General features: G+C 35.1%; 1 long non-coding RNA gene across 1 annotated transcript in view; it reads left to right on the plus strand.

The window, feature by feature from the left end:
• The first annotated feature begins 15,666 nt into the window (after positions 1–15,666).
• Positions 15,667–22,383, plus strand: part of LOC310910224 — a 30,081-nt gene continuing 23,364 nt past the window's right edge. The window contains exons 1-2 of the long non-coding RNA XR_014590257.1: positions 15,667–15,752; positions 18,821–18,964. This is a non-coding gene — a long non-coding RNA (uncharacterized lncRNA). The remainder of the gene's footprint in view (positions 15,753–18,820; positions 18,965–22,383) is intronic.

Raw genomic sequence — 22,383 nt, forward strand, 5'->3', positions numbered from 1 at the left:
CTCTGGTTAGGCCTTTCCTTGTCTTGCCATAGTTATGATGACAAACAGCACAGCAAAGTGTTATATTATAGTATCACATTTAGTGCATCATAGGTAGTTAAGGGTGATGCATCTTTTACAAAGTTTGGTATTATACTTTTGCTATTCTAGTTTGCATTTTTCTGCAGCCTGCCATCCTGGGCTATGGTGAAATACTAGCCACACTAGGATCAGTGACAAAACTCTCACTGATATCAGTACGGCCAAAGTTTCAATCAGGATATTTGAAATAATGTGTCTCTTTCAGCTAGTCAAATATTCCTGTCTTATGCTTGATGGAAAAACAATGTAAAATGTTTATGTGATGCTTCAATTAATTTGATTGATGGAGTGTTTATTTTTAATAAAGAAGGGAAATTCAGCCCCTGGACCTTATATAACGGCATAGATTACTACTTTGGGTTGCAAGTACCTGTTGCAGATCAGATCGTGTCACACTTGATCAAAAGCAAATTACTTTTGCTTCTTGGTTAGGCACATGGATAATTAAGTCTCTAAAATACTAATATATTCAGATTAATTGTCAGCGATTATTTTTCTAGTAACCTGATATAACATTACTTCTTGTAGATTTGCACAGTGGTATTGCCAATACTGTTGACTACCTAAAATATTACAGTGCACGCATGTCAATGATTCATTCAAGAGAATTTCTCGTACATGTATGCTATGAATACCAAGGGATTTCTACCTGCAGTGAAGTTTCATCAGCATTTTCATTCTCTTTTGTTCACTAGTCTTGCTCACCTTGGCATTCAATAGCTGTGAAACACAATGTCATTTTTAGACTAGGGATTTTCTTAGATAGTAAAGATTAATCTGTTTTACTGAGCAATTCCTGATAAATAGTATTGACAACTGCTAATGTCTATGAAGAAAAAGAAATTGCAAATACTACAGACTAAATTAGAAATTAGCTCTGCTAGTAAACGTAACAATGATTTATTCTGGTCTCAGCATGATATGAGACAGGGGATGTATTGCAGAGTTTATTTATTCATTTATTTATTCATTAATTGAACAAAGTAGTTTGGACAAAGTAACATTGACCAAACTGGAGACATTATTCCTGAAAGATACCAACATGAAAGGATATGCTATTTGATAAAAGGAAAAGGCTAAAAAAAGAAACCTTGATAGAAACTAAGTAGTAGCTCATGCTAGAGCTTTTTGTTTACAGCCAGACAATAAGTTAATAGTTGCAAAGTTTTACTGAACTGTTGCCTTAAAACTATATAAAATAATTTCTATTTAGAAAGACTGAAGGTCTTTCATAAGTTTTGAGCTGCCTCAGGAAGGTACAAGTTTAATCCAAATTGGACAAAAAAAATACAATTCAAAGTTTAGGACTGTCTTTCAAAAATATTTTATGTCTTTCATTGCTGCGTAGAATAAATCAGTGTGTTGAAATACTTAATCTGTTTCCCATGAATGGATGGAATCCATATAGATCAAGTAAATACAATTCTCACTAAGAATTAAATTTACTAGAGCAAGAGCTAAGGCTTTTAGTGGGTAGTGAATTAACAATTTCGTATCAAATAAGCATGAAATGTATCAAAATATATTTAAGTGGTTTCCTTCTTTGAAATAAAAAGTCTTACTTGCTCTAAAAAAAATATAAATATTTCCCTTTAAATCTCTATGAAGTTAAATATTTTATCCCGATTCTTAGAATATTCTTGTCCACACAGTCTTTTAGTTCAGTGATTTTGCTTTTATGATGGTAGCACTGAAATACTTTTCAATAGTTGAAAAATAGTATTGTTTTTTCTCAGCATTTTCAATATTCAAACTAACATTATTACATATTCCTTAACTATCACTTGTGTTTTTTAAATAATTTGTCACATTTTCACTAAGTGAATTTGATTCTCTTCTAATTCTGAAAGAGCAAAAATGCTTAGAAATGCAATGTTTTCCCTAGACTAATGTGGGAAGTGCAAAAGGTCTGTTGGAAATGTTAAAATCCACTTCTTCTTTATTGCCTGTATTCATTAAAATTTTGTAAGTAAAATCAATTTAAAGTAAGTTTAGAAACTTTTTTCTTTAAATGGATGAAGTTTAGAAATGACTACACAGCTCCTAGACAATTGATTTGACAACTATTTTATCTTTAATCAACATTTCCCATTTTTGAAACATTCATTTTTAGTAGTGCCCTGCAGTTTTCTACTTTATTTAGTTTTAATTTTATTTTCAAGACACAAACCCAAAGCAGTCACTTCCATGGCTGAGAAAAATTATGCAATAATTAAGTGTACCTAAGAAGAACCCAAGCAAAATTTGAATTTATGCTATGTTATATAATGTAGATGTATGACATCACTATACTTTGATATGAGGCTGTTATATTTCTGGAAGCACTACTGTTCAGGCATTTACATGCACAATTCATTTTATGGGAAGCTGAAAAATAAATCTTTTTCAGCAACTTAAATACAGTTTACAGAAAAGACCTAATGACTGGACAGAAACAAGTAAATAATGGTATTTATTAAAAGCAAATGTGGTGAACTTGGCTGTGAGGTGAGGTGCCCAACATAGGGAACAGCATTTTTCACTATAATGATTTCTTTTTCTACTTTGTATTCTCTCTCTTAAAAGTAAAAGGAAAAAAAATATACATAAGAGTGAGGATAACTTTGAAGTATATGTTTCCATTAGGCTTAAAAATTCCCCAGTAACCTGTAGATTTTAGTCACCTCTAAATTTATATTTGTGGTTTGTTAAATTTTAGAACATATTTAATAAATGCAAAAATGCTAGTATGCATTGTTGAAGTGTTACTAAGTTGATACAGCCTATTACTGTGCTGGCAATGAGACATGACAAGGAAGTAGTGCAGTTGTAGCCATCAGCAAAATTTGGGCATAAGTCAGACATACAGCAAAGTGCCTCCAGCATTTGAAAAGGGTGTACTTTTTAGTGGTAATAAGGGCCAATCTTGAGTTAATTGTTGGAGCTTAAGAGATATCTGGAATTGCAGCACTTCAGTGCAGTCCAGAGGCTGACCCACAGCACACAACATAAAGCTCTAGTAACACCAATCAGTAGGTATTGGTTGGGATGATGGCAGCTAGCATGTACTGAAAAACAGATGAGGATTTTTGGGTTTGTTTCCTTTCTCAGCAGTTCTTTTTATACTCCCTTGCAACACCCTATTAGCTATTTTTATAAAATGGGGTAAAACCTACTTGTCTAACTTAGGGGTAGGGGAAAAAAGCTTGAATCTGTTCAAATTGATGCAACCTTTTTTTATATAAAATATTTTGGGGACACGTCTAGCACAAAAACATGAAAGATGAGATCCATATGCGCTCCAACTCTAACTACAAGTGCAAAAAGGAAAGATATCAGTCAATCTCTAAAATTCATTGGATTGAGATATCTCAGAAAAATAAAGAGGTAGCGTAGAGAACATCACTTCAAAACGGTGCAAGAACAATAAATTTTATGTGTTCTGTTGTCACTTTTCTTGTAATGTATCATTCTACTCTGATAACAGGAACATCATGAGGTAGAGGTCATCAGGAAATATGTACTGGTGTTTGTCTAGGAAGACAGCTGCCCTAGTTGCTTACAGTTTTCATCCTGAGGACATTGTTTATCTTAACAGCCATTTCATTACAGCTCATAAATAGATCACATCAAAACTAGTCATAAGAAACCCCTGCATTTCTATGTCAGCCTAGCTGAGACCGACACTGCATCCTGTGATTTGAAAATGAGCTATTCCAAAATGCTTTAAGGATCAGAATTGAATTTAAGCCATCTATAAGGTCAATTACACAGCCTTGGGGAGAGTAATGTTCTTTATGAAGTGGGGAAATAGGCAGGAAAAGGCAGTTGTATCAAATGCATGGGGAAAATATCTATTTAATATTTGTGGGTTTTATAAAAAAGTATCCACTGTTGTATTTTGCACGTGATTTGATTCAGAGAACAGTTACAGCACCAAAATCTTTAATGTATTCAAAACCACTTACTTTATAGGTCCCTGTCAGCTTTTATCAGAGTATTGTGGTTTTTTCCTAACTCCTCTGGCTACACATATAGCCAGAATTCAAGATTCCCAAGAATTTCAGGGCAAAAAGATGTTGCTTATTAATGCAGGAATTTACAGGAGAGTTTATAAGGGTCACAATTTTCTTTTTAGTTACCTTTGCAAGAGGTACAAATCTTTTATAGTTAGTCTGTAAATAAATAGAATTGCAACATATGTCTAAAATTACAAAAATTTATAAAACCAGAAAAGGTTTTCCTTGTTTTTCTATTAGAAATGGGTGCTTGTGAGCAGATTTAACAAACATGACAAAATCAAATTTTTTATTCCTATCTAATTTCATCATAGAATGGCTTAGGTTGGGAGATACCTTAAGTTCATCTAGTTCTAACCCCAACCATCATGGGCAGGGACCCCACCCAGTAGATCATGTTCCTCAGGGCTCCATCCCAACTGTACTTCAACACTTCCAAGCATGGTCCGCCCACACCTTTGGGGAACCTGCTCTAGTGTTGTAAGGACTTTAAGAATACAGTTTCCTGTCTCAAAACACTGTCAAGGACACAGAAGGAATGTGACATAAGATAAACCAACACAGTGGGAATTTGAGATAAGCATAGAATATGCAACTAGTTTGTGATGTGAGAGAGGCTGCATTTTGGTTGCTGCCATTAAAGCAGCACAAAAGGAGAGATTAGTTACTCAGGAATCTGAAGATAAAATAATACTAACTTTACAAGATTTGGTGAAAGAACTGTACTATTATTTAAATGAGGAGAAGGAGAAGAGGCAGCAGGCAGTGTGATCCCTTGTAATGCTCCAGAGAGAGCTTTGCAATGTGCATGAGAGGAAGAAAGAATCTTACTGGAAAAATTGCAGGGTATGGAACACTTCTGTACTGTTTTCAGAAACACGGTCTTATAACTCAGATTTTTTGTGTCCAGTGGAGGATTTTGGAGAAGGTGAACAGATCTGTTGTTCTGATAAAGAGCAAGATGTAGCATTTGCATTAACATTTGTAAATGAGGAAGTTTGCACTGACATCTAACAATGAGGAAGTAACATTATGACCCTTTCATTAAAAATAAACCCACAAATGATTGTCTAGGTCGGCAAACTGCTATTAAAAAGTGCCAATATGCAGCTACCAAGATATCAAAGTTTGACCATAAATCGGTTGAGACTGATATCCAGTCAATATCAGTGGAGTGGGATGGTGGGAAGCTGGGTGTACTACCCAGATGGCAAAGAGTTAAAATCATTGGAGTAAGTAGAGCAAGTGTTATCTGTCAAACTGATAAGGTTAATTTATGGCTCCAGGGTGAGAAGTAGATGCCTGCTAATCTTAACCCTAAAAGAAACCCAGAGACTGCACTGCACTTGCTCTGAGCAGCACTTACAGTCCCTAAATAAAGAATTGCTGGTGTATCACAGTGCTGAATTTTTGCCGCAGCAGAAAATGGATTTTCTGAAGTTACAGATGATTTGGCTCCACTAACAGCTGCAGCACCCAACATCACAAACCTAATGGCCACAGAACAAGCACCTGTGTACTTGGACATTGTCAGGATGGTTTCACATTCCCTTTCTAATTCTCTTATCTGGCCAGTTTATTGCAGGAAATTGAATGATAATGCTGCACCTTTAACCACTGCTCTGCTAAATTTTCTGGAACCGGTAACTCAAACTCAGATAGCAGCAACCGTAGATATAAAAGACATATCTTTCATTATTCTAAGCCAGAAACATGACAAGGCTCAATTGGTGCTTATCCGGAAGGGAGAACAATACTTGACAGATGCCCTCAGAGGTGTAAGCATTTACCCTCCACAGCACAGGTCGAACTTCTACAACTGTTCTCACTCTCTCTGGACATGAAATTAGCCAGAGATATCTTGAAAAGGTAGGGGGGGTAACAACAGCAATATGCAAGCATTTAATGAACTAGAATTTCAGAGTTCACCTGAGAAATATAAAGTCCAAGCTGTTAGACAGTTTGAACCACTAAAGGGTGACTTGTCCAGGGACCAACCCCTTTGAGACTTGCATTGTTTTCTTTTTCGAGGAATAATGCCAGCACACCCTCACTGAAGGAATCAGTTCAGAGTGGGGCAACTGCCAGTGGATTTACACGAGAAAGTTCACAGGAAACAGAAGGGGAGATGTGATAATGACTCTTTCTGGAAGTCCTTTTAACTTTTTGGTTACTTTAGTAGTAGACACAGGAACCAAATCAGCACTTAATAGGTTGTTTCTTCTTTTTAATAATTGCTGTGTAGTAGGCTGAAATTTCCCTTTTCTTTTTACAGAAGTCTGTTAACAGATGAGACCAAGCTGCATGGAAGCACAAAGTCTGAGGCAAATAACTAATTAAGTACCTCAGCCTTCCCCATGTCTGTTGCCACCAGTCCTCCCTTCTCATCTATCAGTGACCTTTCTTATTCCTGACCTTTCTTTTTTGACCTATATACTTGTAGAATCCCTCCTTATTACTCTTCATGTCCTTCGCCAAGATCCATCTGTGCCTTGTCTTTCCTTATCCCATCATTACACATCCAGGCTACATTCCTCTGTTTTCTTCAGGTCACCTGTCCCTTCTTCAATTGACAGGATTTCTTTCTTACTGTTCAGTTTGAGGAGTAAATCCTTTCTTAGCCATGCTGGTTTCCAGCCTGCACTGCTTACCCATCAGGATGGAGAGCTCTTACTCTAAGAAAAGTGGCCTTAAATTAAAGAGCTGCACACTCTGGTCAGCTTCTCTGTCTATAAGGACAGTTTCACAGGAGATTTCATTCACCATCTGCTTCAACAGCTAGGATTTGCTCTTCCAAATTTCAGGGTCCTGACTTTGTTTCTTGTCCAGCTGAGGTTCTTCCGGATCACAGACTCAACCATGACGTCGTTGATACAGCCAAGGCTATCTCTGATCTTTCTTATCATTCACACTGATAAGCACAATGTTGGCCCAGTAACTCTTCTTCTCTGGGATAGTTTCTCTAATACCTGGACCAGGAGTTCAGATGCTCTCCAGGAGTCTCCTGAATTGCCTACACTCTGCTTTTCTAGCATCTATCCAGGTGGTTGCAATCCCCCACTGGGACAAAAGCCTGTGAGCACCATGATTCCTGTAGTTGAAAGAGGAGGCCTTGTCAACGCTCTGCCCCTGATCAGGCAGGCTGGGACTGACACCAAATACAAGGCATCCCTTGCTGCTCCTGTCCTTGATTTCTACCCACAGCTCTCAGCCTGTTCATGGCTCTCATTCAGAATCAGTTCTTTCTTATCTGACCATTCCTGAAAAGAGAGAACCTTCTTAAAATCCTGAATCTGCTGAGTTGGAAGGAACCCAAGAGGATCACTTGTCTAGCTTGTGGCCCTGTGCAGGACACCCAAGGACACTTGGATGAAAGGGCTCAACTCCTGGCCCCTGCATAGGACACTTCTTCACAGAATCTCTTCTCTTAAAGTTTCCACTTCCTCCATTTATATTCTGACTGTAACAGAAGCATTATTTTCAAGATTATATTCAAAATATACTATGGGATTTAACCAGATTTAACTTTTTTTTTTGGTAATAAAATTAACAAAAAATGTATATCTAAAATACCTAGATTGCTTAAAATCCTCACTGAGAAAGGTTTATATGAGGTGATATAAATAGCTGTGATATTATTTTAACATTAAATTCTTTAATATTTCTGACATCTGCTCTAATTTATAAATGCTTGATTCTATATAAATGAACATACACTGGTATATAGAAGTTAATGCACTTTATGACTGCATTGACCTATAGATCATATAAAGTATTTATTTAATCGTAATAGTGAGTACATGCATGCTTTATTATGGCTGCAGAATATTCAGAATTAAAGGTGTTTTTCCCTAAATAAGAGCATTACAGCATTCCCACGATACAAAGCAAACCAAGTTCAAATTCTGTAAACCTATTAACACTGCTTTCATTAAGTTTACTGCTCACCAGAGTGAAGAGTACAGTGTCATGATCATGGCTAGATAAACTCTTGGGTGAAGTATAACAGGCCTGGCAGGTTACTAAGTTCAGAGAATTCACAGTGCATACTGCTTATAGCACCAATATAGCAATTGTAGGTGGTAGTAAGGGAAATTATGATTATACCAGTGCCTCTAATATCAGATCTTTATGCACATATCTGGTAAGTCATTCTGGTAAGGAACATGAACTTGAGATCAGTGAAGCTTCCACCAGAATGATCTGTATTTGTGTCCAACAAGCAGGAAAGTGCTACTTTTTTTTTAAATTTTGCTTATTCTTAATGCAACTTCACTAGGTTTAGCCTGCTAAATTATAGCACTTAATGATATAGATTTTCAAAGTGTCATAGAAAAATTTAAGTCTAAATCCTGGTATTTAATTTAAGACTTCTCTTTTATATCCTGGCAGCTTAGGAGATTGGGAGACATGCAGTTTTTAACTTCTGACTTTTTTAGCGGTAAAGCTTCTGGCCAGAACTCATAACTGATGGTCTGATTGACAGGATGGACTGATTAAGACTCTCGCAGAATTAAATTCCAAGAGTCTCGGTGCAGATTCTTCTTGACAAAAAATTTTCAAATTGTATTGAGCTTCATTATTTACCACATACATTTCCTTCTGCTACTGATGAGTGTTTCCACAAGTTGTTTCACTGTATTAACAGGGAACACTCACCTCAAAGGTGACCTTACTGGCCCAGGATAATCATCTAGCTAGTCACAGTGTCAGACAGTGAATGGAATCTATTCCTATAATGAGTGCACCAGGGATGGCACTTCACGATAAATGGATACAGCTCTGAAATGGTGTCCAGGCTATAGCCAGAAGGGAGGGCTTCTATTAAAATTAATAGCTTGCTTGCTCTGTTTTTATCAGTGTATTACTGAAATGGTGTTCTTTCAAGGTTGCACAGCTGGTTTAATGCTGATTATGTTTTAAGCTGGAGTGGATCATTAAAAAGGATAGAAATGAGTGTCGGGTTATTCATAACAGAAAAAGATGCCAAGAACTATACAACCAAAGCATTTATCAATAAAAAAAAAAATCCAAAGATAAATTTACTGCAAAACCATTTGTTTCTGGGCTCACTTTCTTCTTCTGTCGAAGAAAAAAGCTCTATTTAAACAATTTCAACACATTAAAACAAGTCTCCAATTGTTACTTCTGTTGCAGAAAGTCCTACATGAAGATAGGAAAGCAAAATCCCATAAGTTCCCTTATTTAGATCATACAATTGGCCATACAATTAATAAACACATAAATTCTGAAAGAAATTGTGCTATTACAAAATCTATGTAATAGACTATAAAGTTCCATGTTATAAAGTTTCATTTCATTTATTAGTTCTTTCCAGGGAACGGAGATTTACTGCATGTACCAAATGCAAAGTCTCATTAATACATCTGCAGTAATATTTGACCACACTAGTCCTATGAGTTTGGTCAGGAAAGCTTATTCCCTCAGTTTCTTTCACAACCTTTTGGAAGTAGTAAGAAGCTAATTTTATGACATTACTGGAATGCTGCCCAGAGAGATCAAGAGATGCTACCTTCACATTTTTCAGTGAAATCTGCTTTGGTTCCTCTGTTTCCAAATTAAAGGAAAATTGCCTTGTTCCAAGTGTTTTAATCCTTTTTTTTAAATCTAAAACTGAGACAAGTTAAGCCATTTAGATGGTCTGTTACCATTTCAGAAGGGTTTATGAGACACCACTATACATACACAAAATAATGTGATGGCATGCAAATCTGTAAAATAACCTGAGACAAACTCTTTCGGAATTGATGGTTTTAATAAATGATATGATACAAAATGTATTTCTGTGAGTCAATGTCTTCACATAAAAATTCATACCAATGTGTAAGTATCTGCAGCCACTACATTTTGTGGAAGTAAAATATGCAGTCAATGGTGCCCTTCGGCGAGCATCTTATGTTGTCTCATTTCATCAGATGAGGCGTGAGCAATGTAGAATCAATGTATAGAAAATATTGTTTCACAGTACAGAACAGACATGGATAGAATTATGCTTTTCAAAAAGCAATTTTATAGCTTATGTAATTGTCTATAAGGAAAATTAGTTTCACAATATTTTGCTGACCAGCCTACTGGTTATTCGCACTGTCATAATATATAAAATGTCATTACTGTTATACCACTGCATCAGCTTTTCTAAGGTACTGCAAAGCAGACACAATTAAGAAATAACTAATGTCCTCAGAATCTACTTCTCTCATCTCAGAAAACTCTTCTGTGAAAAATAGATTTTTTTTCCTCTAAGCCAGGATTTTATGTGTCTTTTAAGCACTTTTTCCAAATCCTCCTTATTTAAGATTTCACATTCATTACTAACTTTCAAGTGGATGAAAATTATTTTGCCTGAACTTCATCCATTTAATATCTGTAGTTATTTGCCTCAGGCTCTATCTTTGGAGACGGAATAAAATCCAAACAGGAAAAAAAAAAAAAATCAAGAAATATTTTTTGGATAATACCAGGATAGAATAAATTGGTATGGAGTAGAATTGAGATTTCTTAGCTCTAGAACTCAAGAAAAGCTGATTTGTATTCTTCCTTATGGAGTTTATAATCCCTGGGAATGGTTGAAAGCTGCGTTCAGAGAAGGTTCAGATGACATTAGTAAAAATATCTCTACCAAGAGTGTGGTCAAGCAGGCTTCCTGGAGAGGTGGCTGAGGCCTCAAGCCTGTCAGTTTTTAAGAGGCATTTTGACAAATTTTCTTAAAAATATGCGTTGACTTTTTGTCAGCCCTGAATTCGTAAGGTATTTGGACTATATTTGTATTTGTATATTGTAGGTCTCTTCTAAGTGAAAATATTCTATGTGTAGAAGTATTTATATATACTATATATACTTTAGTAATATGATATGTGGAGCACTTCCCAGATTAACTGTTCCAGTGTAAAAGAAGCCTAATGCTTTTAGAGTCTTCAGGCAAGCAGTAATCACAAATTAGGTGTTACAACAAGAAATGTAAATAACAAATATGATTTTTAACATTTCTCAGCATGTGAATATAGCCTTTGGGAATCTCATTTATTACCTTCTATTTACATAGTGACTCTTACAAGAATTTTAAGTGGAAGTAGCTCTAAAGCCTTACTGCATTAAATATATATGACACTTATGACTTCTCTTTACTCTGAAAGACTGTTGCCCTCTCAGATGAAGAAAAAAAATTGAATGTATTGCCTATTTTTTCCCACTTTGTTTCATATTTAGGACTTATTAAAAAATCTTTTAGTTCTGGACTTCATTTATACTATATTTATGACTTGAACCAATTCTTTCACAAAAAAGATATGGACCTGCTAGAATGGATGAGAAGGAGGGCCATGAACATGATGAGAAAACTGGAGCATCTCTCCTACAAAGACAGGCTGAGAGAGTCGGGGTTGTTCAGCCTGCTAAAAGGAAGGATTTGGGGAGGTCTTACAGAACATTCCAGTGCCTAAAGGGAGCTTATAAAAAAGGGAGGAGAACTCTTTAGAAGGGCACATAATGATAGGATCAGGGGGAGTGATTTCAAACTTTAAGAGGAAAGATGTAGATTAAATGTTTGACAGGAATTCTTTCCTTGAGAGTGATGAGACACTGGAACATGTTGCCCATCCTTGAGTGGCCTGTCCTTGGAAGTGTTCAAGTCCAGGTTGGATGGAACCCTGAGCAACTCAGTCTACTGGGTGGTGTCCCTGCCTGTGGTGATTGTGGTTGGAATGAGATGGTCCTTAAGGTCCCTCCCAACACAAGTAATTCTGTGATTCTGTGATTCTATATAAAAGTGAAAAAAGAGGTAACAAACAAAGATGAAGATTCTGAGACATCTGGGATCATAAAAACATTGTCAAGCTGAAAAACCATACCGTTGAACAAACAATGACAACAGTCAAAATGCATTGGAAGATAGATGTATTAAGAGGATTGTAGTAAGTAAGGCATTTAGTTGGGGCCTATGGGTTAAGGGATATAATTGCAAACACTAACAATGATAATAAGAGAATAGAAGAACATGACTGATGAGTAAAAATTCAAGGAACTAAAATAATTTCCTTTTCAGGGGAAAAAACAAAACCAAAACAACCCTGCCCCCTCCTAAACCTCCAAATAAAAAGGTCTGCAGGGGACTTAATATGAATTTTCAAATATGTACAGTTTGATTTATTTACCTGCTGCTGATTTTGCCTTCTTCTGTTGTTCTTCTGTTGCAATTAAGGTTTAAGTAACTGTAGAGCCTATGATAAAGCACAAGTCAGTATTTACTGATTCCATATAGCTAGATTTTTCATATAAAAAAAGAAAAAAACCCAGGAGTTTTTTCACTATATCCACTGAGGTCAAATTCAGCTGAATTTGAAAATTAAAATAGTCAGTTTGGGCATTAACAAAAATATACTTTCTTACTATGAAAGAAATTAAGTACTGTCAGTAGAATTTTAAAAAAATATAAAATCTACATTTTCTTAGAAAGACTTCATAAAACATTTGCAAACCAGAACATTTATTTTTCAAGTAAATATTTGAGTCATGTTATATTTCAGTTTGGTACCTGAACTATGACTTCTATGCATAGCTTGAGCTCTTACTCCACTGGAGTCAGTCAGCTGTATCATATAAAAACAAGCATTTGCTTCTGCACTCTGCAGTAGATTTTCTCTGAACTACTCTGAGGTTACAAGAGGAACAGAAACTACCTTCACCTTGCTGGCAGATTCTGTCCATCCCTTACTCCCTACAGGGGAATTAAGAGCTTTGGACAGGGGAACAGAACATCAGGAGAATGGCTGGAGTTCAGCACTAGCTGGTGTCATGAAAAGATGTAGAACTTGGGCACAGTGGCTTGGGGTGAAAGTGGGGCCTTTCATGAAATTGCTGAGAAAACATCCTACATTCACTTGTTTTTCTCCTGTATGAAATGAGAAAAACACTGAAAAGTATGTTGTTTCTTCTGAAGTGCAAAAAAATAGCATGCATTGATAATCACTTTACTTTGTGATACTGTTTTAGAAATATCCAAATAATGCTAATAATTACTGAGTTGGTTTGCAATGAAGACAGTCAAATAATTTATTGTATCTCTGCAAGTAAACAGCTTGGGCTTTTCTATATAAATCATGTTCACTGTTCTGCCTAATACTGTGTTGTTCCTTATTCTCTCCCTGCTCTTGAGATGACACTTGCCACACGAATGTGAAGAAGGTTATGAAGTCTGTCTCCAAAGTACACAGATTCTCGGGGATCTTGGAGAAGAAACAGGGATAAGAAAACTGGAAGAGTGTTTCAGCAATCAGCGAAGTCTGGGAGAATAGGGAATCTGACAAAGAGTAACCATTTCTCGAGTTATATCTGTGACTGAACACAGTACCAAGCCCATACAGTAGTATTCTGGACTTGGGTGCAGTGTCCTGTATTACTGCAGTGCTTCTCCAGCAGCTAACATGTACAGCTTCTCAGCATATTTAATTAGTTGAGGTACAATCCCACAAGTCCATATTTTCCAGTTCCAGAAGCATTCTGTTTGGAAATAGCTCCGGTAGCTCTGAAGAGTATAGCACACTTGCATTGAGCTATACCTCAAGAGCTTTACCACTGTCAAAGTTTTCTGGACATATATGGACTGTTTTTATATGGATACCACCAAAATCAAACTCAGATTTTTCAGTCATATAATTTAAAGATTATATTGCAGCAAATAAGAACATACAAAATCAGATTTTAATTACAACCTGTGACATTTTCTGCATGAAGCCTATACATTTATTTCCTCCAAGACAGACTGTAAAATATCATAACCCATCAAATAAGCATGGTTTCATTATTACTTATTTATTTTGCTTTAATATTCCAGAAGATTAATAAAATGTTCTTTTAAATCCTACTGAATGTAAAGGTCAATTAGTGTATTTTTCTGGTACTCTGAAATTCTGAAGAGAAGTAACAAACCCTTCTGCACTCAAGAAAGAATCAGATCAACATCATTGGTATTCGCCTTAATGTCTGATAACTTGCCAAGTGTTTTAGCAATAGATTGCACAAATACTTTGAAGTGCTGGAAATCTACAGTAGTATATACACATATGCAATACAGAATTCAAAGTAACTGATTTGGTATCTCCTTAGATTAGATTTAAGGGTCTCTCCACTGATGCAGAAAGAAGGCATAGCAGATGTAGTATAGCAACATTAAAGAACAGTCCTATTGTTATGAGAAACCTGAAGTTTCTGAATTCTTCATTATATTGCTGGGAGATGAGATTTATCCTAAGAGAGTTGGCAACTGCAGAAAAGAATCTACGTGTACAGCATTTCAAATCCTCTTGAAAGTAAATTTCAGTGTCTGCTTTGTTTAGCTGCAGCTTGCAGTGTAAGGCTTGGTTTCCAAAAACAGTTCTGCACACACCTAACACAGCTGTGGATGCAGAAATGAAATGGAAACATGTTTGTATGTAACAGAAAGGAACCTCTGCCCTTGAGGTATTGTGATTTACGTATTGTGATTTACGTAATATTCAAAGATAACGAAAGGTATAATTTATCAAAGTTGCTTTAATGCATTCAATATATTCTTCTGAATACAATAATACATTCTTCTGAAATTAGAAAAGGAAGGTTTGTTAAACCATGACGTGGCAAAACTGGTCCAAAACCATCTATTGCAAAAACTACCAAAGGAAGAACATTATATTTTTTTGTCCAGCAGACCTTATTTTCCCTGCATTCAAAATGTTATCTCCTTTCTCAATAACAGTTATTTTTGTCAGCTCCATTCTAAGTTGCAAATGGAAAAAAAGGAAAGAAATTCGATTCAGTGAATACTATCAGTGCAATCCTTAGTGAAGCCTTAAATGCAGTGCCTAAAATTATTTCTGCCAGAATTTTTCAGTATAGTTTCTTTTGCACATACACACAGAGAGAAAATTTGTTATTGGCATGAAAAGAAATGTGCTGAAGATCTGCTTTTAAACTCCAAGATAAATGAGTTCAGAAATTCCTTCAAAACAAACCTTTTTTTTTTTTTCCATGCCTGGCATATGAGTGCAAGTTCAGGGTTTTTTTCTTTTTAATAATTTGTTTTGAAAACACTGAGACATTGGACAGTGAAATCTCTCATTAGTATTTTCATATGATTATTATTCAGAATAACATGTAGAAGGTTGTGACTAATGGTTTCTACTGCATCTTGAGAAAGATACAGCTAATTTGCAAAGCATGTCTGATACACAATCAGCCACAGGGTCCGCTTAGGCCGTGTGCAACTAGTTAATGGACTATGACTTTGGGAAAACACAGCTGAAAACCAAAGAAAAACACTCCAGCCACAGTATATTACACTGTCCGCATTAAAAATTTATGCTTTATGTGCATGCTTCTGTTACAGAAGCTAGACTCCAGTATACTCATACTTTACCAAAATCTTACACTGAAAGGTGGAAGCAGAGTTTCCTAACCAAATGTTGTGCTGGCAGCTTAAATGGCTGAAGTATGGAGTCATGCTGCAGAACAAAGGCTCTCTGCAGCGGGAAGCAGATAATGATTACTTTTCTGATGAGTTTGTGAGTTGCTTCTCTGGTATGCGTTTCTCTATGATTTATTAACTGTCTTGGAAAACTCAGCCTGAAGTTCTCTTCTTGCTTGTTTTCAATCCACAAGCCAGACTCAAAACAATGCAGAGTAAGTTTGATTTTCATTAGTAAATTCTGGTTAGACTAAAGAAGTTACAAAGGCCTCAGAGATTTAAATCTCTTGCTTTGTGAGTTTAACTGAGTCACAGTTATACACTAAAATTGTGTCTTTTCTTTGATGCTTCTGGAATGATGGATGACTCACATCGATATTAAACTCATTAAGTATGTCTTTTGGGAGAAAAACAACTACAAAACAGGTTTCATTTTAATTCCCCTGTTCTTCAAAGTGCTTATTAAAATAGAATATAATCTGAGTCTCTGAGAAAATGGTAATAAAATGTCCTAATTGAAAGCTGTATTCCTTATCTTTAATAAAGAATATTTCTCTGCTAGTAGACAAGACTATTTACTTATAATGTAGGAAAAGGTCACTTATATTTCTTTTGCTTCTATATTTTTGACACCAACGTGGATTTTTTCATTGTTTGGACTATTTACTTAGCACTTCTCTAATACAAACTCCTTTGGCATTTACTGGACCCTTTTCCCTGTAGTCTGAAGTTCTCTTCCTTTTTAATTAGATTGACCTTTTGGTTCACTTGGTTGCCCTCAAAATGACTGAGAATGACTTCTCTTTTAGAAGACAAGTTGAAATAAGCACAGAGAGACTGAAAACAGTCATGCGAAATAAAAATATTTTATGCAGCTATCCCAGCACTATAACTGAATAATCGTTATGTTCATAGCCTCTAACACAAAGAAATACTAGCCTCTGCAAATTTTGTGACATTTTAATGATGACAGTTTCTTTCTCATCTCCTTGAATGAATACTTTTATACTGCACTTTGTGACTAATGTTTCCAGAGTATATTTTTACTGTCCCATAATGATTTGCCTTTTTACCCTTTGAAGTTACAAAGGGTAAGCTTTAATTATGAAGTATAAGTTCATTTGCTACTGTTTATTGCACAAAGTCTATTTCTCTTCTTTCTGCCACCATCATAGAAAGAAATTACTGTTTAAGTTACATTTTCTAGGTTAAAGACTGAAATAAATGGATTTTTTGTTTTATTCTGAGGGTGATTAGACATCATTCAAGTAGTTTAGAAAGAAATAGGAAGACATTCCTTTACAGGCTTATATAATTGCCCTAAAAATTTAATAGGTGAAGCACAAACTCTTTTTCATTTTTCACTAGGAAGACAATAATCAGAAAAATTTACATTTTCATTTACAGCAGTTACAGCAATGTACCTGAAGCTAGGGAGTGAAGAACATCTCTCTTGGTGTCTTGAGTGGTGAGAGGAAATTTGTATCTCATCTCTCCACTCACTTGAAGATTCTCTAGTTTATAAGTGAATATTGGGTCAGGAAAGTTTCATTCCCAGGCAGGTAATTCTGGAGAGTTCCCAATAATTGAAAGGCATCTGAAAAATTAAGTATGAGTTACTCAACCAAAATTAAGTTATTATGTAAGGGCTTTAGACTATTCAAAGAATCTGTGAGAAAAATCTGTCTTTTTGGTACTTCTGCATAGAACCAGAAAAAATTATCTTTCTGCATCTGAGTTGCATTCTCTTATTTTCAGGGGCATGGTTGATTTTCAAGAAAAGTGACTAGAGTGGCTGATGTAGCTAAGCACTGAATACTGTCATACTTCCACCATATGGCCCCTTGTGCTAATGGCTTGTGTCTTTCCTGCCTGTATATGAGCTTCAAATCCGGCCAGCTCTCTGCCTTGGAACAAGAGGTCCAGCTACCAGTGTTGAACTGCCACGAGCAGTTCCTGGAGGCTTCACTTCTTCCTCTTGGTGCTGATCTATAAAACCAATAGTTCAGTGAGAAACATTGCTATTTTTGGAACAGTAGAATCACCATCTGTGTTTTTTGTTGTTGGTATATTTCTGCTTCTCTAAAGCCACATGTGGCTCCTATATTCATTGATCATCCTCTAGCCAATGGAAGTTTCCTAGATGCACTTAGAAGCACTTCAGTTAATATCCCACTTCTATTATAACCTTTCAGAATGTCCACTTCATCCATTTTAAACAATAATAAGCACTGTTATTTTTCAGGATTACACCAAGACATTTTAGTTCTTGTATATAATAATCTAGAACCACTACCATCAAGCCTGATCACTGTTGTCATATGAGGAAGCAGAAACATTTTGCTTACTTTGTTTCCCAGTCTTTTTGCTCCATTTCTGAGTATTTTTCTGTGTAAAAAAAGGTCACGGAATCTTAGCTGTTTGATCCAAAGGATTTGTCATAAAATAAATTTTTACACCTCTTTAAGCAGACAATTAATGTACTCTTACAATTGGGTTTTTATCCCATCTGTTTCTGACCAGTTACTTAGCTGCAGCTGAAGAAACAACTGTGCCATCATTAGGGTATTTATTAAGCAGTGTAGGACTTATACTTCCACCATGGTTTCTATGGAATTTTGTGTAATGAGGAGTTTGCTTTTGAAGAATTTTTAGAGTGCATGTTCCTTTTGTCAGTCTAGTGAAATTCAGATTGTTGTGGGAAATGTTTATATAAATAGTTTTGTAAATGAATACAGTGAGTTTTATTCTTTTCAGAGGAAAGGGAAAAGCCCTTCATCTTCTCAAGGATTAGATAGGTGTAGCTTAAATAGACAAAAGGGAGTAGTAGATCATGTTGTCCACACTTTCAGTGATGGCAAGTGAAAAAGATAAACAAAATGAACAGCTTTTCAGACAAATTATGTTCTGAAGAGATTTTATGTGACTTTAAAGAATGAATAAAGATTTAGTGTTCTAAAGAGCAACAAAGTTTAAGGAAGATAATCCATCCAATCTTAAGGCACTAATTAAGTAAAATATTAATAAAACTTTTCACATAACTGAAAGTAATCAGTGCTTCATTCCTTAAGGACCCAGACAAATTATTAATTATCAGCCAAGTTTAATATTTTCTCAAAAGCTCTGAGACTTTTTATAGCAAAATAAAATTACATTTTTTTCATAATTCGTGCCATAACAATTTTTAAGAAAAACGACTGTATTTTTGAAAGCTGTTATAAACTAAGAAGATTGTCTTACATGTTTAAATTATTCTCTATATGTGTGTATTTTCACATTACAGGAGAAACTGGACCTACTTTTCTAATAATTCCTGAAAACCATACTAAGACATACCTTAAACACATTAAGAAAAATCTTACTTCCTAAACCTCCACAGTATGCTGTTTCCACCACAAGGTGCAATGTAGCAGAATTCAAATGTAAGGTATGGGTTTCTCATGAATTCAAGAGTTATTATTTCTATTACCTGTAGAACTGACTCTTTTCTGCTTCATCAATATAGTGACTTGGTTGAAAATAAGTGTTTCTCAATGTACATTTTTGAAATGGTTTTGTTTAATGTCCTCAGGAATTTGATGAAGGATCTTTTAGGACATAACTGAATTATTTTAAAGACATTCAGCATATCGTAATATGTTTATGTATTTTATATTGGTTAGTCCTCATAGATACAGAAAATTGTGAATTTACAGCACTTTATATAAAGCTATGACTTCACAATTTCCCAATACTTTACTTAAAAATGTGATAAATGATTTTTTTTTTTTTTGGTAGATGCACATGTAAATACTACAGCCCCACTCCCCTCTGCGACTGAGTAAACCCCTAGTGGCAGAATGAGACTCACTGAATAAACTTCCTTAATGGAGGAAAACTCAGAGGAGACAGACAAGCATCCCTGTGAAACTCAGGGATGAATGCAGGATGTCTGATATGTCTGATCACAGATGTTGCAAAAAATGACTTTATTTCCCCACAAAGAGGACTGGAAGATGGCCTCAATTTCAAAATCTATCAACAGCTGAGTAGATAATGTGGTGGTATAGATTCTTCTCCCTGAGTTCATTAAAAGAGTGTGAAGACACCAAGGGGCTTGAGCTGGCTGCAACACACATATGCCTTCCCAGCCAGTGAGGGGACAGTCAAAGTTTATACCAGCGTTGCCAGCCATTATGAAATCCATCTTTTACATAAGGTGTACAGGCTCAACATCATCTCTGAGTACTTTTAGTTCTCATACCCCCAAAATCTTACCATTATAATGATGGATTTCTTGGCAGCAACCTTCTGACACAACTGACAGAGAATTTGCAGGAGGGAATTCCAACTGGACTTATTGAGACCATTATTAAACCTTTAATTTAGTTAATTCCCTTAGATATTGTTTTGTAGTATTCTAGGACTTGTTTCTACTGAAATTTTTTTTATTTTTTCAAACTTAAGTATACTAGTGACAAACTTTGCCATACATTTATAAAGATAGATGATTAAAACCAGAAGACAACATTTAATTTAAAAACATAAGTTTAAACCCAATGTTGTTAAGTGTGCACCAATACAATACTTTACAATCACAATTGAATTATTTAATAATAATATTAGAATGGGTATGAATCTTAATCCTAAAAGTAGTAAAGAAAGTTGGATGAGCCACAGACATGGATATTTTCAGAAGAGCTTTATTGTTACTACCTCCAGGAGTTAGTGTGCATGGAGTTCTTTGTCGTTTGTCACATTAATAATTGAGGTATTGTGCTCACCTTTATGATTAGCATACAGCTGGTATTCTGGGAGCTTGTGAAATTCCAGGAGCACATGTAAAAGCATTTTTTCATTCAATAAAGATGGAAATATCATTGCCAAAGAGAAATATTATCTTTGGCTTAACTTTTTAAAGTCTCTTTAATTCTGGAAATTTTTATATTTAGAAAATACCTGCTATTGAATATTCTCAGAATTACGGTACATAAATGCATTGAAAGATGAGCAAGAAGTGCTACCTACTGGATTTTGTGCAGCATTTACCAGTACACTCACTGTACTTTTACCGTCTCATAATCTTCCACCATACAGAAATCCAATGAAAACAAAACTGGACTCTTTACTTCAGTTTCAAATTTTCCTTAATTTCATTGTAATGACATTTAAAACTATACTGTATATATCTATGAATAACATAATGTGGTCTTTCAGAAATCTTATTTCCTTGTGCATCAAATGGATGATGAAAGGCTTGCTGATCTGGCTGTTCACATGAACTATCAGACACAATTCAACTGTATTCTTTAATCCCAGAGATAAAAATCTTGCCATTCTGGCACAATGAGAGATTATTATGATCCATATCAATAAAGTGCCAAAAAGAATTCTGGGAATTCCCATTATTGGTACATCCAAATTCAATTTAAGAATGTTGCTTGTTTACCGTCTTTGGGAATGATTCATAGCAAACTTATATTTTGTGAAATTTGCCTTTATTGCTTTATAAATCTCATTAAAATCAAGGACTTCCACAGGTTTATAAATTTAAATTCTATATATTCAAAATATAAAATGCAAAGCTATGACAAAAACACGTCTCTACATATTATCAATACAAGACAGTATGCAACAATAATCATGGCATTCTGCTTCCAATAATACTAATAAGGAAGGAAATTTACCTCTTAGAATCCTTTTATTGTAAATGAATGCAGAAGAAATGAATGCAGAACAAAAGTTTTCCCAGAAAATTTTTTTTTTTCATTTGTGAAGGGATAGAAGGAAAAGTGCTTGGTTTGGGCAACTCTATCAAACAATCTGTTTTAATACTTTGTAGTTGGTTAAGCAAATACTGATAGAATTCTAGACAATAATGAAATTTAGGTACTTTAAAATTAATTCTGGATTTTAGATTTTTTTAAAACAAATTCTTTTCAGAATGCATTTCTGAAAAATAATACTGACAGAATTTGGAAAATAATTTGTCACTAGTGTAACGATATCCATTTATAGCTAATGTGTTAACTTTTTTACTAATATTTTAGGGTATTAAGAGTAACATACTGCTACATCACTTTGTTATAGAGATGGAGAAAAGCTCCATTTACAATTATGGCCATGTAGAATTACTCTCAAAATGTGGGGGTAGCAGGGAAGGATCAAAGAAACTGTTATAGTGACTTCATCAGAGATTTCAAACAGGGTTATGCAATTTCACAGAAAAAGAGCAGGGAGTTGTAGAATTAAGATCTAAATTAGTAGTATTTTAAAGTATTTTCTACAGACAAAATCTGTACAAAGTTTAGGAGAGTGAAAAATGATGCTAATCACTTGATAGTGCAATTACCTTCCAGGTTACCCCTTTATAGAATATAAACTTGATCTGTTCTTGCTACTGTTAAAGCAAGGTTTAACAGGAAATGCATAGATTGGTTAATATATCTGTGGAAAACTTCTTAGTTTTTGTTATCCTGGTTGAGGTTTTGCAAGACTGATGCCATATTATGGGGAAAACTAATTCAAAACCCATCTTTTCATTTATAACATTTTCCCAAGTTGCACTTCAGCAAGATTTTAGCAAGATCTTGTTACAATATTTACTTCTCTAATATTTGACAATAGAGCAGAAGATCATCTATTTTTTGAAATCTTACTCAATTGAGTCTCTTTACTATTGCTGTTTGGAAGTTTATACTCTAATTCTCCAATATGTTCCTACTAAAAAACAGGGATGCAAGAAAAAGGGTAGGGTCATAAAAATAGCTAAGGAAATTACTCCATTGAAGTATCAACTCCACTATGCCTGAAGCCTCAGGGCCAGCATCTCACTCACCATTGAGCACTCAACTAAACCCAGAGATA

Source organism: Zosterops lateralis (assembly GCF_965231275.1).
Source record: "Zosterops lateralis genome assembly, chromosome: 6".
NCBI classification, from domain to species: domain Eukaryota; kingdom Metazoa; phylum Chordata; class Aves; order Passeriformes; family Zosteropidae; genus Zosterops; species Zosterops lateralis.